This window comes from Pseudorasbora parva, chromosome 17, assembly GCF_024679245.1.
Source record: "Pseudorasbora parva isolate DD20220531a chromosome 17, ASM2467924v1, whole genome shotgun sequence".
NCBI lineage: Eukaryota > Metazoa > Chordata > Actinopteri > Cypriniformes > Gobionidae > Pseudorasbora > Pseudorasbora parva.
In genome coordinates, this window is record NC_090188.1 from 32,586,819 (window position 1) to 32,606,494 (window position 19,676).

General features: G+C 37.8%; 1 protein-coding gene across 1 annotated transcript in view; it reads right to left on the reverse strand.

The window, feature by feature from the left end:
• Positions 1 to 18,690, reverse strand: part of pcdh15a (protocadherin-related 15a) — a 361,007-nt gene extending 342,317 nt beyond the window's left edge. Inside the window, exon 1 of the mRNA XM_067421546.1 lies at positions 18,257 to 18,690. The gene's annotated coding sequence lies outside the window, so the exon portion shown is untranslated. The remainder of the gene's footprint in view (positions 1 to 18,256) is intronic.
• Positions 18,691 to 19,676: the final 986 nt, after the last annotated feature.

Genomic DNA, 19,676 nt, shown 5'->3' on the forward strand with positions numbered 1-19,676 from the left:
ACACTTTGCACAATTAGCGAGGAGGCATAGAAAATAGACTTGCAAGCATGTGTGCAGTATATGTATGTGGTGATAAAAAATAAAAATAATATATATATATATATATATATATATATATATATATATATATATATATATATATATATATATATATATATATATATATATATATATATATATATATATAGGGACTAATCATTAATCATACATTTTTTTTCTCTTTTTTGTCTAATTATCAACCAACCATGTTCCAGGAACCAGTTTGAGATGGAGACAGCATCAGCTCATCTGATCTCCAGCAAAATGCACTCCAACATTTTAATAAACACTCAAAACTACTTTCAAAGGAACAGGTTGGATGTCAGCAACATCCATTGTTATAGGAACTAGCCAATGGGGTGGTCCCCAGAAAACATTTTTCCCTAGGCCATTTTCCTGGTTGCAATCGCACTCCCAGTTGGATCTCTGAAGTGACATAAGCCGGCCGACAGCGAAGGTATTTAAGTGCTGCATTCAAGTATGTCAACAACTGGAAAACACTGTGTTTTTGTTGAATGTCATGGGTTTCGGGATAGAATGAGATAGAATGTAACTGAGATAGAATGTAAACTTAAAAGTTTGTAAGAGCAAAAAAGTGGGCTAAGAGACAAATTCTCCTATGACAACTCTCAGTGCCACATATCATTGAGGCTGACAATGTTGCAGACAAAGACGACATGTTAGTGACATTAACACTGGCCTTTTATATGTTTATGTATTATTCCATGTTCATGGAGTTAGTTTGTGGAGTAAGAATTTGTAAACTGGTTTTACAAAGCATAAAAAAAGGAAGGAATTATTAATTTTTGGTGTGAACTATACTTTTAACAAATAAAGTGACTTCAGAGTGCAGGATTTCTCTGTTCGCATCTCTTTCAATCCTGACTGACAGACTTTTATCTCCTCTGACTGTCATTATATGAAAGCGATCAAATCAGGTACATTGGTTGCTATAGTAATGATGTAGGCGTCACCAAGTGACTTTCTTCTACTACCAGGAGCAGAAAGCTGGCAGTATGGAGACAACTGACAGAAAGCTTGAAATCCGCTTATCTACATCGTGGCATTTCGCCACAGAACTGAACTGATGCTTTACTGCAGAGGAAACCTCTCAAATGCATGAGTGAGAAAAAAAAAAAAAACACCATGTGCATTCTGGCTAATTAGAAAAACAGTGATTGTGACTGGCACATCTGCCAAAGATTGAATGTTTGACCCTTCAGATGGACTAATGGCTTGTGCAAGAACATCTCTTCTGAAAGGCTTCTAAAAACATCGTCCCTTGAGTGGAGATGAGGCATTCATTCTCTCTCTTGCACACACAACACTTTTTTTTTTTTTAAGGCGAGCACTCACCATTGTGACGGGAATGCCAAGTCCTTCCAAGTACCTGAGAATTAATACATTGAAACCATTATTGCAGAAAACGCAATTTGATGTTTTCACTCCAAACAAAGCAACCTGCTGTACATTTGAGGCGAAAGTTCATTCTTAAGACTTCCCTTAGAAAATGCACCTCTGCCCAGTGCATTTGGCTTCGGCGAACCTCTATAAATCATTCAGTTTGCCATGTAGAAGCGAGATATACATGCACAGAAGTAGCTATATCTGCACCCTACACTAAAAAGAGCAGCTTGAATTTTCACCCGGTCCAGGGTTATATTATAAGTGCTAGTTGAGGGTGAAGCTAAGTTTGGTCTTGGTCTCTAAGCATCATGATTTTGTTGTTAAGTCTTTTTAAAGGGAAAGTTTACCCAAAAATGAAAATTCTGTCATAATTTATTCAAACCTTATGTTGTCACAAATCTGTACTGTACACTGCACTCTTATGACTCTTATTTCATAGATGTAACATTCTATGATGAATATCAAAATATGTTAAAAGTTCTACACTCCTATGTAAATAGTTTCCATACAAGCGGTTTCCATGCAGTTTAGTCCTGATTCAAGCGCTATTTTCTATCTAAATTTAATAAAAACTATATGTAAAAAACTGTACATTTGTTTACTTTACATATGAGTACCTAAGAATACCGATGAAATCTTAAAAAGTGGGGTCCAAAAGTCTGAATCCTGTATTATTATTATTATTGTTATTATTATTATTATTATTATTATTATTATTATTATTATTATTATTATTATTATTATTATTATTATTCAACCATATAATTAAGAATGATTCAGAATTTCAAAACAAAGAAATGTTATGTAAAATGAAGAAGAAATATGTGCTGTCATTAAATGAAAAGGAGGATTTAACCCAATACTAAGTAAATTAGTAAATTCATATACATTTTTCAATGCAACTTTCAGTCAAATTGATATGCTGATAATATAATGTCTCTACACTGTAAAAAATTATTTAGAAAAAAAGTTACCTGGTTGCCTTAAAATTTTGAGTTCATTGAAATTAAAATTTTGAGTTAATACAATGAACATTTTTTTGAGATTCGACAGCCTTTATTAAAATATTATTAAAAGATTTTATAAGCATATTGGGTAATTATGTGTGTGTTATTTCTGATGATGCAGTGAAACATGCCAAATAGTGCTATTTTCATGATTTATCACATTTTTCATGTGGTTCAGATTCAAAAATATTTTGAGTTTCTATTTATTAAACTAATTTCCTTCATTGCAACAACTCAAAAAATTTTTTCCAATAAACTCAAAATTTTAAAGCAACCAGGTTACTTACTTTTTTAAGTTAAACCAACAAAAAACACCACAAATTTTTTACAGTGTAAAGATGCTAAATGCAGGTATAAATGGGGTCTAAAACATTTTGATCTTGTCCACTTTTGACCACTTCCAGATAATCTAGTGTAAAGCTTTCATAGTGTAAATACTCACATGGTGTTTGAACAGCCGCAAATGACTGCCTACTCTCCACCTACTGACCTGACTTTTTCCCATCATCTCCTAGCACACATTTACACCACCATATTGTGTTCATTCTGATTCTCCCCTCGACCTCAGTCTGATCAGCATTTTGTCTATCTGCTTCCAAAGTTTTTTAACTCCTTGTCTGTGTATTCTGGCTCGAAAAGATATGGTTCCGGGTTTTGGTTTGATGCCAAGTAAAAATCCTCTTACAATTCCTCAAAATCAGCCATGATCAAGAGTCACGTTCGTCACTTGCAAGCTACCTAGTCACGCTGGTTTTGTTGATGGAAGTATCACCGCGGGGCTTCTCAGGTGCTGCTAACAAATCACGCCCTCTGCAGAAGTGGAGCAGTGCTGCGCCCTCTAAGAATATAGTCCACAGTATGTATATGTTTATAAGATGGCTGTCTCATGTTACCTTGTTATTTGTTCACGCTCTGACTATACACATCACAACATGTGAATAGGACATTCAACAAAAACATTTGTTGAACAGAGGAAGCATGGCTTACCTACTGTGTGGCCACAAACTGCTTTGAGACCTGATTGGGAAACTTGGGTTTAACGCTCAGTCAGAAAGGACTCTTTGTCATACCACTTCCCTAAATTACTGGTATTGCAAGTTATTATCTTTGTAAGTTCTCTGCCTTGTGGATCTCTTGGATCTTAAGCATAAATGATGATTGTAAGGGACACCTGCACATCTCCCATCATCTACGTTTTTAGCATCTACGAGGCAGTCTCTTGGATCTGTGAACTTTTTACATCAAGTTCATCCTGAACAATGTTGAGCCGATCTTAGGCTGGTTTGTTTCTCTCGTGATTACATTTACAGTTGTTATTTCTGGTCATTGTGTGTTTCGTTTTCAGTAGGCGTTGTGGGTGTATTGTAAATATAATTTGTTTGGTTTGTTTATTTGTTTGTTTTGGGTGTTTAGATAAAGTGTCAAGAGCACGTTTATTACCTAATTGTTGAGTGATTTATACCTGGTTTAAATTGTCTATAAAAAAGTTGGTGGTTCCTTCCCTAAAAATCAGACTCATAGCAGTCTTAAACTTAAAGTAGATAAGGCAGTTAAGTAACTTTTCCGGCCTCTTATTGGTACCCGTCCCCAATTTTTTTGCAATGTGTAGCTCTCATGAAATCCAATATGAACAATATTGGCATGACAAATCCAATATTTGGCATGACATTTCAAAATGTCTCACTTTCAACATTTGATATGTTATCTATGTTCTATTATGAATAAAATACAAGTTTATGAGATTTGTAAATAATTGCATTCCTTTTTTTATTCATAATTTATTTAGTGTCCCAACTTTTTTGGAACTGGATTTGCAATATGTTATTTAGTTGGACTGTCTTGCTCATGATGGAGTTGTTTATGAAAACTGTTTGTTTTTGGGAAGGAAGGGTTGACTTTTTAATTTAACATTCAACCTGCATAACTAACACCCAGATTCTGCCATAGTCGTTGCCTGGGTTATGTATGTGTGGGGCAGAGCTATAAAAATAAGGTTGCGTGTGTTTTGATGATTTGAAATATCCACATCGATTACCAAAAAGTATTTACCCAACCTTTAATACCAGGTGTAAAAAAAAAAAAAAAAAAAACTAAGTGACTTCTTCTAGTGTTGGGTGATATGCCTAATTTTCTAATTGCCATATTGACAGCCTGTGAGATCGCCGATAAACAATCTTATTGCATCGGGGAGGAGCAATTAGTTTACTTATTTGCTAATTTATTTACTTCTAATTTTTTTTTGTGCTAATTCTATTTACTTGTCTGCATATTTTACTTTTTTATAATTTACTAATGATATATTTATTGTACATTTACATTACTTTTTATCTTGGGAAATGACACAACGTAAAATTATAGGCTGATCGTTATTCACAAAAGTGTTAATAGAAAAGATAAAGTTGGTTAACAAGAATAACGTGACATCACTTATTTGGCAGTTTTTTGGATTTAAACCAGATGAGAAAGGAGAGCCCAAGGACATAACTCAAGCAAAATGCAAAGTTTGCATGAACGTTGTAAACGTCTGTAAAAGAGTCTCAAACGACAAACGTGTTCGTACATTTGAGAACTCACCACCCAGCTGAGGCTGCTAAACTAGCACCAAAAGAAGCTGCTGCAGTAACAGCAACTCACCGAACTCACCACTCTGAACTCACCACCCCGCTGAGGCTGCTAAACCAGCACCAAAAGAAGCTGCTGCAGTAACAGCAACTCACCGAACTCACCACCCCGCTGAGGCTGCTAAACCAGCACCAAAAGATGCTGCTGCAGTAACAGCAACTCACCGAACTCACCACCCTGAACTAACCACCCCGCTGAGGCTGCTAAACCAGCATCAAAAGAAGCTGCTGCAGTAACAACAACTCACCGAACTCACCACCCTGAACTCACCACCCCGCTGAGGCTGCTAAACCAGCACCAAAAGAAGCTGCTGCAGTAACAACAACTCACCGAACTCACCACCCTGAACTAACCACCCCGCTGAGGCTGCTAAACCAGCACCAAAAGAAGCTGCTGCAGTAACAGCAACTCACCGAACTCACCACCCTGAACTAACCACCCCGCTGAGGCTGCTAAACCAGCACCAAAAGAAGCGGCTGCAGTAACAGCAACTCACCGAACTCACCACCCTGAACAAACCACCCCGCTGAGGCTGCTAAACCAGCACCAAAAGAAGCTGCTGCAGTAACAGCAACTCACCGAACTCACCACCCTGAACTCACCACCCCGCTGAGGCTGCTAAACTAGCACCAAAAGAAGCTGCTGCAGTAAAGGTCAGCAAAGTTCCGACTCACCAATCCATCGTCAGAGCTTTTGCCAAAAGCACCAAGTACAAAAAAAAACGTGAAAGATGGGCCCGATGCACAACAGCTAGGACTGGGACGGTTACCGTTTTACCACAATACCGCAGTCACGTGATGCCGACCGCAGTCTGAGATCATCTCCGCCATCACCGCAAAAAAAAAAAAAAAGGTTTACATTCCAGCCTTTATATTTTTTGCTAGAAAAACTAGCATGTTCACTTTATCATGTTTTTTTTTTTTTTTTTTTTTTGAATAAAAAGATATAATTTACTATAGGCTACTCTGTATTTTATCTCTTTACATAAATATATTTTCTACTTAAAAACTACATTTTGTTACTAACCTGAATAAGGACTCCTCCGCGCTAGTTGCACTTTTTATTTTTTTATTTTTTTATCATGGGTTTAAAAGCAGTTTACTGCTGAACCGCAGGAATTTCTTGCTTTTCAACCGCGGTAAAAAAAAAAAATCCATACCGTCCCAGCCATTTCAACAGCTGTTTCTAAGTATATCGCAAAGGAGATGGTTTCAGGAAAGCTTTAAATAACTAGGCTACTTCAGACATTTGACAAACAGTGTGAGTTGCCAGGTATTTCACTGTTACTTAAAGGGTCACGAAACCCCAAAACACTTTTTTTGAGATGTAAACAGATATGTATAGGCTGCACATCATTGAAAACACTAAGGGTACTCATTAATGGTATTCATATGTGAAAATAGTTATTTTTGCATTTTTCAGAGCGATTTCTGTCTTCCGGTTTGAAAAGCTTAGTTGGAGCAACGTCACAAATGCTGACGTCGGCGCGACCTTTTTAAATTCTAACTCTCTAAATTAGGCTATTATAGACAGTGGACTAAACAATACTACAGTTAGCCATCTCATTCCAAAATCTTTTTGTGTGAAGTGAACATATCCCTCGCACTCAATTATTTCATAACTCGCCTGATTGTACTTAATAAACCAATAAAAACATTTGGCGCGAGGTCACAGCCTTTGGGTTTGCGCGCTCATAAGGTTTGCCAAAAGTAAACAGGCTAACACTCGAGGTTAGAGCCAGGGCAGACGCCAGTATGAAGCGTGCATTTCGCTTAAAAGGGGCTTACTTTTGGAAATATGTTACATCTACATTTCAGTGGTAACACATAAGGTGTTGATCGTCTTTCTTTATTTTTGTTAGCACTACCTCGAACTAAAGCGGCGTCTCTTCAGAGCTGTCATTTTCTTAAATGAGCCGCGGCAATGTTTCAAATGAGCTTCTTGCGCTAGACAAATGCCTTTAATTTCAACGCGATCAGCTTGTACCCAAACCATTACGAAACTAAGGAGCCATTGTCCTCAGATTACAAACAAGCTCCTCAGTGGCGTGTTTGCAGGACTCGTGTTTCGCGCTGTGGGGGATTTAAAAAAAGTGACGTGAGTGGAAGGGAGGCGGCAGCACTAGGACAGTGTGTGTGTGTGTGTGAGAGAGAGAGAGAGAGAGAGAGAGAGAGAGAGAGAGAGAGAGAGAGAGAGAGAGAGAGAGAGAGAGGGAGCGCGGCTCGCGGCTGTTATTTCAAATAGCGCAGCATATTTTAAACTAATCGGTTAACCGGTTTCAACCGGCTAATGAGGCTCGGTGGTCGGTCAAGAAAATGTTTAGTTTTCGCCATCCCTACACCTGCCATTAAAATATTTAAATATATGGCTATATGGTGTGCCACGCGTAAAAGCCCGTTGCAGCGTCTGAAGTTTGTTTTGAGCGCTTATGCCCCCACTCTGGTATAATGGCATAATTGGCATAATTGGCAACTGGCATAATTACTCTGAGAATTACCCTGGTCTGAACCGCGTCTATTACCGTCTTCCTCCATGTTTGTTTATGTATTGCAGCATGCATGGGCATGCCGTGGCGTGAGGTGCATCTTGACGTAAAATTCTGACGTAAACACCTTATTGTGGCTTAAGCGATAGACATTTTCTATCGTCCAGACGATATATTTCTTCATATCGCCCAGCCCTAATGTGAATAAGGCTAAGCAGAATAAGTACAATTAATGTAATGATGATAATAACTATGATCATAATATAAAATTTAAAAAAACTATTTTAAATTACATACATGGGGAGCGAGCCAAATATCGTCTTGAAATCGCCAACAGCTTCAGCTTTCGGCGATCCCTCTGCCTGTTGTCGATACACGATACTATCGTCTATCGGCACAACCCTAACTTCTTCACACATTTAGATGTTTGTTTTGTGTTAGTGATTACCATCTATTTGAGCTATTTTCTACTTTTTAACATGTTAAATGTAAAGAGAGGCATTCACGGACCATCTGATATCCTGGACACTGCTCTACTGTAGCCCTCCAAACAGCATCTGTACCTGAGATTATCCCATATGTCAAAACATCAGCAGTCTCACTCTCTCACCTTCTCAGACCTTGTGTCTGGTCTCAACCATTCTCTGCATCTCTAGTGTCCATACCATTATACACTCATCTTGTTCCTCCAAACACTTCAGTTCTCTTATAAACAACTCTCTTAACGGTCTGGCCCCGCAAACTATAGTATCTCAACCGAATACATTAACACTCTTTTATGCCCTGGAGTCTGGATTCCCGACCTCTCCAACTGCTCCCTTTCTGTCTGAGCTCTAAACCTCTGGCTTTCACGGACTCCCCTGCTGTTGTCATCCCGCGGGACTCCCAGTGGGCAGAAGCTGATTAGAGATGAATCAGACAGCTGAGAGGGGCTGGCTGAGGTAAAGATGCATGTTGGAGAAATCCAACCTGGCCTTCACACATCAGAGGTCATGTACACGGAAGAGAGGAGAATATCATTGGGCTTATATTCTTACAATTGGTAAAGCAGCCAACTCACTGAATGTCCAACACCTACACCTACATTGTGGAAACTTCTTATTCTGCTTCTTTTTGAGAAATATTTAAATGAAAAGATTTTGCCATTATTTAATCATCCATATGATATTATTTTCTTCTGTGGAACACAAGGAAAGGGTGACTGAGGCTTTCAAGCCTTAAAAAATGATGCAAAAGCACCATGAAAGTGGTCCATATGACTCATCTGCTATAATCCCAAGTTTTCTGAAACCATTTTAAAACCATGCTTGCTTTCCTGTAGCTTAAACAGTACAGTAAGCTACTAGAAACGCCAAGGTCATGGGTTTGATTCCCAAAGAAGGCAGAGAAACATAAAATATGTACCTTTGTATAAAAGCATCCACCAAATGCATACATATTAAATGTAACCAAAAAAAAAAAAAAAAAAAAATGATTCAATCAAAATTCAGACTGATCTGATTCTCAAGTTCATCTCACTAGCTACATGTACATGCACTCAAATGATAGGGGCGTCGAAATGAATCGTTTCTACAATGCATCGTGATGCAGTCAGTGACGATTCGGTATCGGTTTAGTAATAGACCTTGTCTGGCTATCACCAGACCAAGCTCAATTTAAGATTGAACATTTCGTCTGGGGAGTCTGCTATGTATTTTTTACCGCACAAGAGTGATAAGCGAGCATAATTCAAATGACTCTGTATGCAATTGGATAGTCTTTTAACCAATCAGCCCACAAGAGGTGTGATCAACGAGCATAATTCAAATGACTCTGTATGCAATTGGATAGTCCTTCAACCAACCCTCATGATGCACCCTGATATCAAACTGAATCGAACTGATGACATGATAATCATAATCGAACCGAACCGTAAGACCAGTGAAGGTTCCTAATTGCTACAAAAGTTTTCATAATTTGTAGATATGTCATCAAGGTGAATATTATTATACTTGTGGTAGCTCTGGAGACATTTTCGTATTTGGTTTTCTGATGTTCTGAATGCAGTGACTGGGTACAGCGTATGCGCTGAAATTTAGTTTGGAACACATGCAATGCACATGAAAACTAATATGTCAAAAAGAGTAGGGTTCATATAAAGAAAACTTTCAGAATATGGAATTAGATTTGACTCATTATGTCTGACGAAAATAAGTGCTTAGTTGTCATTCTTGTTCACACTCGCTTGGTTCATTTGGTCTGGACCAAAAAACTTTAGTCGTGGTCCACTTAAACCGCTTATAAAATGTATAAAGGTGTAAAAACAGTGGCAGTAATTCCTGCGTCACACACACAAATGCAGATCTGCAATGAGGAGACACAGTTCTGATGTCTATACCGAACTGTGATACAACGCAACTATGACGAGAAAAAACAGGTATGCTTGAGCATTATTTATTGGCTGAAGTGCCAAGCACAGGTTGTCCGGAAATGCCACGGCCCTTACCAACACGGGCAGAAGTCACATCTGCGGAGACTAGCAAGGGTTTATGATGTCACCAACCCGGGAAGAAGCTTGTTGTAATCCAAACCGACCGTTTTTGTAGGCAATAAACTGCCATAACTTTTTTTTTTTTAACAATTTGATTTGAACTTTCAGCGCTGTAACTGCAGATACTGTTTATGCTCAAACAACATTACACTCTAACTAAAGTTAAAAAAGTGAAATTGCAAGCAACAACCCCTTTAATCGAAACAAAAATCCCAAATGTGAACACACCCTCAGACATTTGGACATTTAGATAAATTATACAGATGTATTCATCAATGTATTGTTTATTCAATAGTACAGTTTGTCATGTATGTGGCTCTGTAGAACTGCAATGCTGTGTCATGGAAAAGATGGCTAAAAATAAAAGCTATATGCACTCTTATTTTGTCAATTATTACCACTTTTATGATGCATTTGCATCCTTTTTGAAGCTTGAAAGCCTCTATCCCCATGAGGACTAATGGCACAAGCAACCTTCTTTTGTGTTCCTCGGAAGAAAGGAAGAAATAAAATCATAGAGGTTTGTAACAACATGAGTGTGAGTAAATGAAGACAGAAGTTAAATTTTTGGCTGGGGTATTCCTTAAAATCTTTCCCTATGTCCCAAGACACTCACTTCCTTACTTCCAGAGTGTTCGGTCCATCTATGTCTCTCTCCAGCTGTTTTTTCTCGCAGCCTCTGCCTCGCAGTTTTTCTCTCCTTCCATCTCTGTCTGCGTGGCTGCGTGAATGGAAATCATTTCAGGCATCACTACCCATGGCTAATGCTGAAATGTGTTCTGTAAGGTGTCCACAGTGAATATGAATACTGTCATGCCTAAGCCATGGCGCCACACAGTCTTGATACTCCAAACTACTACCAAAGGAACATAATGAAATCCTCGCTATTTCACTCACGGCACAACCGGCATCATCTTTTTCTCCCCTCTTAGTAAGTCACAAGACCTCTGGTCAGTTCTTAGACGTCTGAAGCTGTATTATAGGCATTAAAAGATCAGAGGTCAACTCCGGCACAAGGCGAATGAAGGTCAGGTGCATGTCTAAGACTCTGACCTCCTTGTAATTGCCTTAGGGCCCTTTAAACCATGTCATTGTACGGCTCATATTTGCTCCGCTTCAATAGTCAGAAGTGCTTACAGCAGTTTGATGCTCATAATACTTCCAGTGCGCTGAGCAACAGACCACCTCCTGAGACAGTTTCACAAACCACGGAAACTTCATAAAACTGGTTAAGTGTGTGAAGTTAGCAGCTCCATTTTTGCAGTCAATTTGCACATTGTTCTTGAATCATTTATAGATGCATGGCAGTCGGTTATTGCAGGGACATCGACTATACATTTTCACACTCCTAAACATGAACGGAACAAAGCTAACTGTGATTAGCCGCATTACATATCACTCAAACAACCTCTTGTGAGACTACTATGGGTGTCAGGGTGCTTTCACACTTGGTTCGACTGCCTGGACCGAACCCAAGTTCGATTGATCCCCCTGCTCCCGCTGGACTGAGTTCCTAATATATTATTTGGGTCCAAACCGGGGTTTGTTTGCATCAGCAAAGCAGCAGCTGTTTACCCGGTTGCTTAGTAACGATAGCGAGCGTGAAGGCGGCGAAATGCATGGCGTTGCTCCCATCACTTTTATATTTCTGTTTTTGAACCGATGGTTTTGTTACCAAAGCTTCAGTACCTATTGTCACTTGTGTCTAATGCTCTAAAGAATGTTGAAGACGAGCAGAAATTAGACCTACAGCTCTCTGCTTGCAGTATGTCAGTGAGGATCCTCAATGCACACAAAACACACATTTTTACCAAATAATACTTCATTAATAGCAGTTCACTTCAGCGATTTAGTACGATTGCGTTCACATCAGCAGTGAACCGTACCAGAGTTCAAATGAACCAAACCACAGACCATCTTTTTAAGCGGACTCGGGTACGGTTTGCGGGTGCGCACCCAAGTTCAGAAGAACGCGTTCACATTATCCAAACCAACCGAACTCTGACGTCAATCTAACCCGGGTATGCACCAAAAGTGCTAGTGTGAAAGCAGCACCCTCACAATATAGTCGTGTCACAATTTGATACAAATCAGGATAATGAACTCACAATACGATACGTATTGGGATATTTTAAGCCAATTTTATTGTTTTACTTTTTTATTATTATTATTATTGTATTGTTATCAGGACCCACACATATTCCCCTATCGCAATATCATACAATATAGTCAACTTTATATACAGTCGTTTAATTAAGTAACGTCACTAAAACTCTTTGTTTTCTAACTTGTTTTTTTGTTTTGTTTTCCTCGTGCAGTCCTTGCACTTTCAATGCAGGCATTGGAAGCTTTTGAATAATCTTATTACTACAAATAAAAGTGATCTGGTGACTCAAATGATGTTTGCGCTATCACTTTGAGGAGTGTCGTTCCGGCAGCGCATGCGCTTCAGACGATCAATGTAATCAATCACAGTTCTGATTGCAAGAAAGCGTATAAAAACCACTATTCCCAAACTGTAAATGGTTAATTCTCCATTTACTAACTCTCATGCTGATTTTGCATGTCACGCACAATGTATAAGTCCATATTACTGCAATGTGTGTGTAGTTGTAAACCTGTTCATCATATAAAGCCATCGTGTCTCTTCAGAAGACTTGGATTTGGATTAGACCACTCATTAGTTATTTTTACGATGCCTTTAAGTTTTAGAGGAATGGAGGAAGGAAGAGACAGAAATATCTATAATAGGTATCATACAAAATATCTTCATTTGTGTTTGGAAGTTAAACGAAACTACATTAGGGGGAGTACACGATTGCATGATTTACTTTTTTGGGGTAAATTATGCCTTATTAATATTGTGAATCATTAATTTACATCAACGATACCGTTTTGCATTTTTTTATATTGTGATATCGTGACATAACAATGTATTGTTACACCTCTATGAATTGCACATAGCATACATATACAGGTGGAGCTGGGGAAGGTTGTGGGTTTCTGAAAGTGTTCTGCAACTAGGGATGTCAACGGTTAATCGATGATCGATTAATTGTTGATAAGACATTTGATTGATAAGACTTATCGATCAGCGATTAAGCAGGGTCACGCGCGTGCTTGCGGCTCAACCGCGAAATAGGAGGAATAATGAAGTGAGAATGGCGGAGTTCTTTTTGGGACTATGTTACACCTTCATCATTCCTGCAAGTTTGCATGTGGATTCACAGCCTTTTGTTTTGTGCAAATGTAAGTTGTAATATTGTGTTTATTTTGAGCGGGCCTATCTATAGCTCATGCATTTGTTTAATAATTAACGTTAGAGGCAAGCGGTAGTAAAAGCATGGTGAGCAGATTCAGCGTGCCGCTCCAACAGCAATGCACAAGTAATAATGACTATATTTGGGACTGTCATATTACATAAGATTAATGAGAACATTATTGTAATAACACATTGTGAATTATTTGGATTCAGTTACCATCATTGCATTGCTCCAGGAAGAGCGTTTGCACAGCATGATCATGCATTCTGACTCGCGCACGTAACTTAGCTCAAGTTCACTTGTGCATTTGCATCAGAATATTGTTCAGATGAAATTTGTAATATTACATTTATTTTGTATGTGTGATCAATTTCATACAGGATGTGTTTCTTTTAGCTAAATAAAACGCACTAGCAAAGGGCTTGGTTGTACAGGTGTTCAGTCAGTGCTTTGGCTTTAGTGCACACAACTCTAATAGCAATGCATAATAACTATTATTGGGACTGTCATATTACCTAACATTAATAAGAACACTATTTTAATAAATAGTTGTGAATTCATTGGGTTTAGGTGCCGTGTTCAGCGCGTTGTTCCAGGAAGAGCGGTGTTGTTATTTGAATAAGTAGGCTAATCTAATTAAATTGACAAATTTTACAATCCTATAGCCCTTTATTTAGATTAAAAAACCTTCTCATTCATTAGGTGAAGAAGATGGCGATTTGAGCAGCATTTGCACATCCTGTCATGCTGTCGGCTGTAAGCCACTGCTGTAGATGCATATTGCAGTATTAAGGTTAACGATTAATTGATCATTAATTTAAACGATGATCGATCATGGGAATTTGTGTAAATTGACATCCATAGCTGACTCTGTTACAGAAAATGCTGACCAGTCTTTGAAGGTTGAGCAGCAAGCTTATTGGCTACTGATATTGCAGGAACCAATAAGCTTTTTTTTTAAATATGAGAATGATATGAATGATATGAGAATGATATGATTACAAGCAGATTAATTTAAGGACCTATCAGCCTGCCTCATCTAGAGTTTTATGACAGAACTTTTTATATTCAAAATATATTAAGACCCTGTTTTCACTAGTGCTAGTTCATGCAGCATTTTGATTGGTTGACTCTAGGGCTGCACGATTTGGGGAAAATATATAATTGCGATTATTCTGGGTAAAATTGCGATTGCGATTTAAAATGCGATTATTGTTATTATAATTTTTTACAAATTAAAAGTGTGTGTATATAACATTTTGTGTTTTTATATTAATGTGACTAATAATAATTATTATGATTATTATACTGCAAAAAAATATTTTTTAAAATAAGAAATAGTACCATTACAATAACATTTTCATAATTACAAATAAAAAAAGAGTACGTCAGAATATAACAATATAATACTAATTATTATTATTTTTGTAATATTTTACAGAAAACTTATTTAAAAAAAAACTGCTGGGTTACCTATTAATATGCAGACAGCCTAAGACTAAAAACATTAGAAAGGTCTAAGCCTAAGGAGTTATTCTTAAAGTCTGTCTTTAATATGAAATATGAACCTCTTGTGCATCCACTGTGGGGAAAACAAACTCCTGTACATTGAAGAAAAACATGGATTGTCCAACAAATTTATAATTTTTTAAGTTTATTAAGTTTTAAAATGTATTAAGCATTATTTTCTTATTATTGATTATCCAAACGTTTTTAATTCATACTGAAAGCCAGAGGGCGCCCTCGAGCGGAAAACGCCACATTTTGCGTCAGAGAAGTAATTGACGTTCATTTTCAGGAAATCCCTGATGTGAAACTAACGCAGTGTAAACAGAAGATAGAGACGCTATGATTAAACATGACGACAATAAACACGACTGCAGCAAAATATGGTGTATTTGAGTTCTTCAAGCGGTCAAGGGTATGTTCATATTAATAAAGTGTATTATAATGCAGTGCTTATTGACATAGAATACTATAAAATAACGCATCGTCTGCCTCACTGTGATGAGAAGCCACATCAGCTCACAAACACTCGACTGACGATATGAAGTGAGGTAAAACATGTTAGCTATTAAACATTGTCTTTTGTTGAACAGGTTTGTGAATGCTTCACTAGTTTGTGAAAATGTTTGACTCGTGTTGCTTTTTCAAACGCACGTTATAAGCGACTCAAACTCGCAGTCTTTCAGACGGAGCAGCGTTTATCACAGATCACCGCTCTTCGCTAACGCACTGGGCAATTATTTATTTAATTAAAATCGCAGCCTTTGAGCTTTCATAATCGCACACAAGCCAAATCGCGATTGCGGTTCGATTTCGATTAATCCTGCAGCCCTAGTTGACTCCATGTATTTTATTTTAAACATCATTTTTAAAGTCTGTTGCGGTGCATGTAGTAAGAGTTGTTTACTACTCGAAACAACGTTGAAGTACAATGGATGAATCGACAACAAGATTCAGGCTTTATTAAGCTTAAGCCCTATTCGGACGGGATTAGATTAACATGGGAACATGGGGGTAAAGTAATTTTACCTCAGGACGTCTGTAATATTTATGGGCAATTCGCAGGGTATAAGACATCTCAGTAAAACTAGCCGAAGTGTGAGGAGTAACTCGCTTTAGCACCACGGTAACCTCCTTGTCGTCATGTGCGTATGACGTTGCTGTTATCATGTGAGCAAACACAACATATGCGCCAGTCTGAACTCCATCTCCTTTATATGTTTTATAAAACAGTCCAGTCTAACGCTTCTGATTGGATTATGTTGGTAATAGACACTTTTTTCCTAGAGCTAAAATAAGTGTTGTGCCTCTAATAAGTGCTTTTTATCTTCTTTTTGCTTTAAATGATATGGGGAAAATACTGGAGGTTTACCACCGAGGTGTCCTACCATTTACAATGCAACCGAATGTTTCAAAAGCGCCTCCATGCTCACAAAATGCGCTATTTTTAACTTTTAAACAGGAAATGACGAAATTTTACTATACATTTTTACAGGGGGTCTATTCGAATGGGATTAGTATTACCCAAGGTAATTTTCCCGGACCTTTTTACAGAAGGTAAAAGTCTTGGTAATCTTTACTGACATTGTCCATAATGATTACCGAGATGTAAACACACAGTCCTATACGTCACCGGACTCATTTGCATGCGTTTTTGGTAATGTAGTGCTGATGTGCAGAGATCTTTTCTGAAACGCAGCGGAAATGTCAGTATGGACAAAGACCGTTTCCATTTTAAATGAAGAAAAATATTCAGCACAATTGTTTTCAACAATGATAATAACATGACATGTTTCTTGAGCAGCAAATCAGTATATTAGAATGATTTCTGAAGGATCTTGTATAAAATGACTGCTTTTAATTACTTAAAAAATATTCAACTGTAATAATATTTCACACAAATATTGGTTTTGATTAATAACTTCTTTGACTTATTTAAAAACAAAACAAAAAAAAACAATTATAATCTTACTGACCCCACAATTTTGAACCCAATTGCTAGGTTGAATCGACTGTAAGGGTCCTGTTTGGATTTTGGAATTATAACTAGTGTGTCCAACTCTTGTGTTTGTCAACTTATATCAACCTACAAGAACTGCAGTTGTGAATGAGAGATACATTTCAAATAGAAAGCCAGAGGAAAATCACAATGTCAAAACATTTCATCATTACAATATACAAAAAGGCCTACTTTCACAGTGCATGAAGCTTTTGACTTATCTCTCCTTCATTATCTTACATTTTGTATGGCAAAGCATTCATCTTGATCTCCTAATAAAACACATGATGGCCACATCATCTCTTACTAATGAAGATTCTGTTAACAGAAACTTTAGACTGAAACGTGGACGTTAACTCATGAGATCACCCCAGTACTCCAAACACACACACACACACACACACACACACACACACACACACACACACACACACACACACTCTTTCTCTCATATCAATGGTGTCAGCTGAACACAGATGCCAACTGAGCGCCGGTCTCACTGATCTATTCATTACACCAACAGCACATCACTAAACTCATTTTTCAAGCCTTTTAAAAGATATATTCTGGGAAACATGATTGTAATAATAAAATCATTAGTGTGGAAAAGGTGGTAATAGTGAAATACAAATACAAAAAAAATGATTTTGAGGCCTCCTTGTCACTATGACTGACTGATCATTTAACAGGAAAAAGCTTCTCTATGAAGTCCATGTGCAAAAATCAACCAAAATTAATAAAACATTGTGAAAGTTGATTAAAGTAGACAACTTACACACTCTCAACTTCAGCTCATGTCTCAATGAAAGGGACAGAAATGCTTGAAAACATGCAATAACTAGGCTATGAGTTAACTGCTTTCCAGAGAATAAACAATGTTGGCAAAAGGTCCAGCTTTCAATACACCTGCAGTGTTGACAGATGATATGACTTAACTTGAACATAAACATATGAAGCACTACCACATTCTACTGGCATAACCACAGTGCTATTCGCAGTGAGAAGATGGAAACAATCGAGTTATGATATGGATGGTGGCAGTGAAAGAAATGGGAAAGTTTAATCATCATATAACCTAGTAAACCTCTCGAATATCCTCAAAATAAACATTCGCGTTCGCATTTGACTTCATTTTAACAGACATGACTTGAATGAACAAAAATTGAACAGGATTTTTTTCACCACATGAATTAAAAGATATATAGAGTGATGAATGAATGAAAGAAATGTGGTCTTAGTTGGTCCTCTTTAAATGCCGTTATTTTGCTTAGCCTAATGTAACAGACATATTTCAAATTGACGAGAGAAACAAAACTCAACTAATTACACCCAGATACGCTCTTTGACCATAATATCATATTATTAATTCTTTAAATCATCTTAATAATGCTTACTCACGCAGTTTATTTCAGTTATTTTCTCTCCTCATGTTCCTGCAGACGTCCGTTCACAGCAACAGTTACGCGAGCGTTTTCACTCACGCGCCCGGCGCGTGAAATCATTCATTCCTCCTGTCAGGAATTTACCGGACGGTCTCCGTATCACTCAGACGTTAACCCACCATGTCGGTTTAGAATCCAGACAGAGTCTCTCCGGACAAACCCACGCTGCGAATCCCGCATCAGTCTCTGTACGTGTGTGTGTGTCTTTCTCTGATGAAGACGGACCGCAAGAGCACCGGTGATTTTACTTCTTACTGATTCTCCTTAAGCGCTTAAAGTCCAAAGAGCAGGTCAGATTCAGGACGGTGTTCGTTAGTCCTCAAGCAACGGTAAAAAAGTACAATGACAGCTCCCATGAAGTACAACCCACCTCACACAGCCCTTATTCAACCTTCGCTGCTCTCTCTCTCTCTCTCTCTCTCTCTCTCTCTCTCTCTCTCTCTCTCTCTCTCTCTCTCTCTCTCATGAGGCAATAATCTCATTTGGCTGGTCAGTAAAGGTGAGGTCAGGTAAATCTTGACGTGAACTCAGCATTGTCCGACAGATCCATACAATTGTGAACTATATTATTTAAATATATATTAAAAAAGATGTCCACGTCATAAAAATATATATTTAAATTAAATTGTGCTTAAATCTATCTATCTATCTATCTATCTATCTATCTATCTATCTATCTATCTATCTATCTATCTATCTATCTATCTATCTAACTAACTTTGGGGGAGGGGGATGCAAAATATAGACATATTTTAATGACATTCACCCATTCAGTCAAATAGAGGTACACTGTACACACAGTTTCACGCATGCAAAATAAAAACAAAGCATGCTGTGAATGCACTGAGATATAAGTTAAATGTTTCTGTTTAAATGTTATGATGTGGTCTAGAGTCTTTTCTTCCACCTCTTTAGAAATTAACGACAGAGGGAGATGCAAACACTGGCTGGCTGTGCTCTTCTCTAGTAACGTAACATCTTAAACGCAGCTCACTGTAACCGGAGAGGCTGTGGTCCAGTGCTCGTGTACAGAAACCCTGTAACATCACACCACCTGAATGTAGCCCACCACTGCAAAAATGTACTTACACAGAGGATTCACATGACTGTTAAAAGAATATGCTGTGTTCAGTACAATCAATAGCATTTACCTGGATGTGAGCATTGTGTGGCGTGAAAATTATATTAATGTTACAGATTACAGTTTACAAATGCCTCTGGAAATGAGTCTGCCGGCAACAGGACAATTAGAAGAGAAAGGAAGATTATATGTGTGTGTGTGTGTGTGTGTGTGTGTGTGTGTGTGTGTGTGTGTGTGTGTGTGTGTGTGTGTGTGTGTGTGTGTGTGTGTGTGTGTGTGTGTGTGTGTGTGTGTG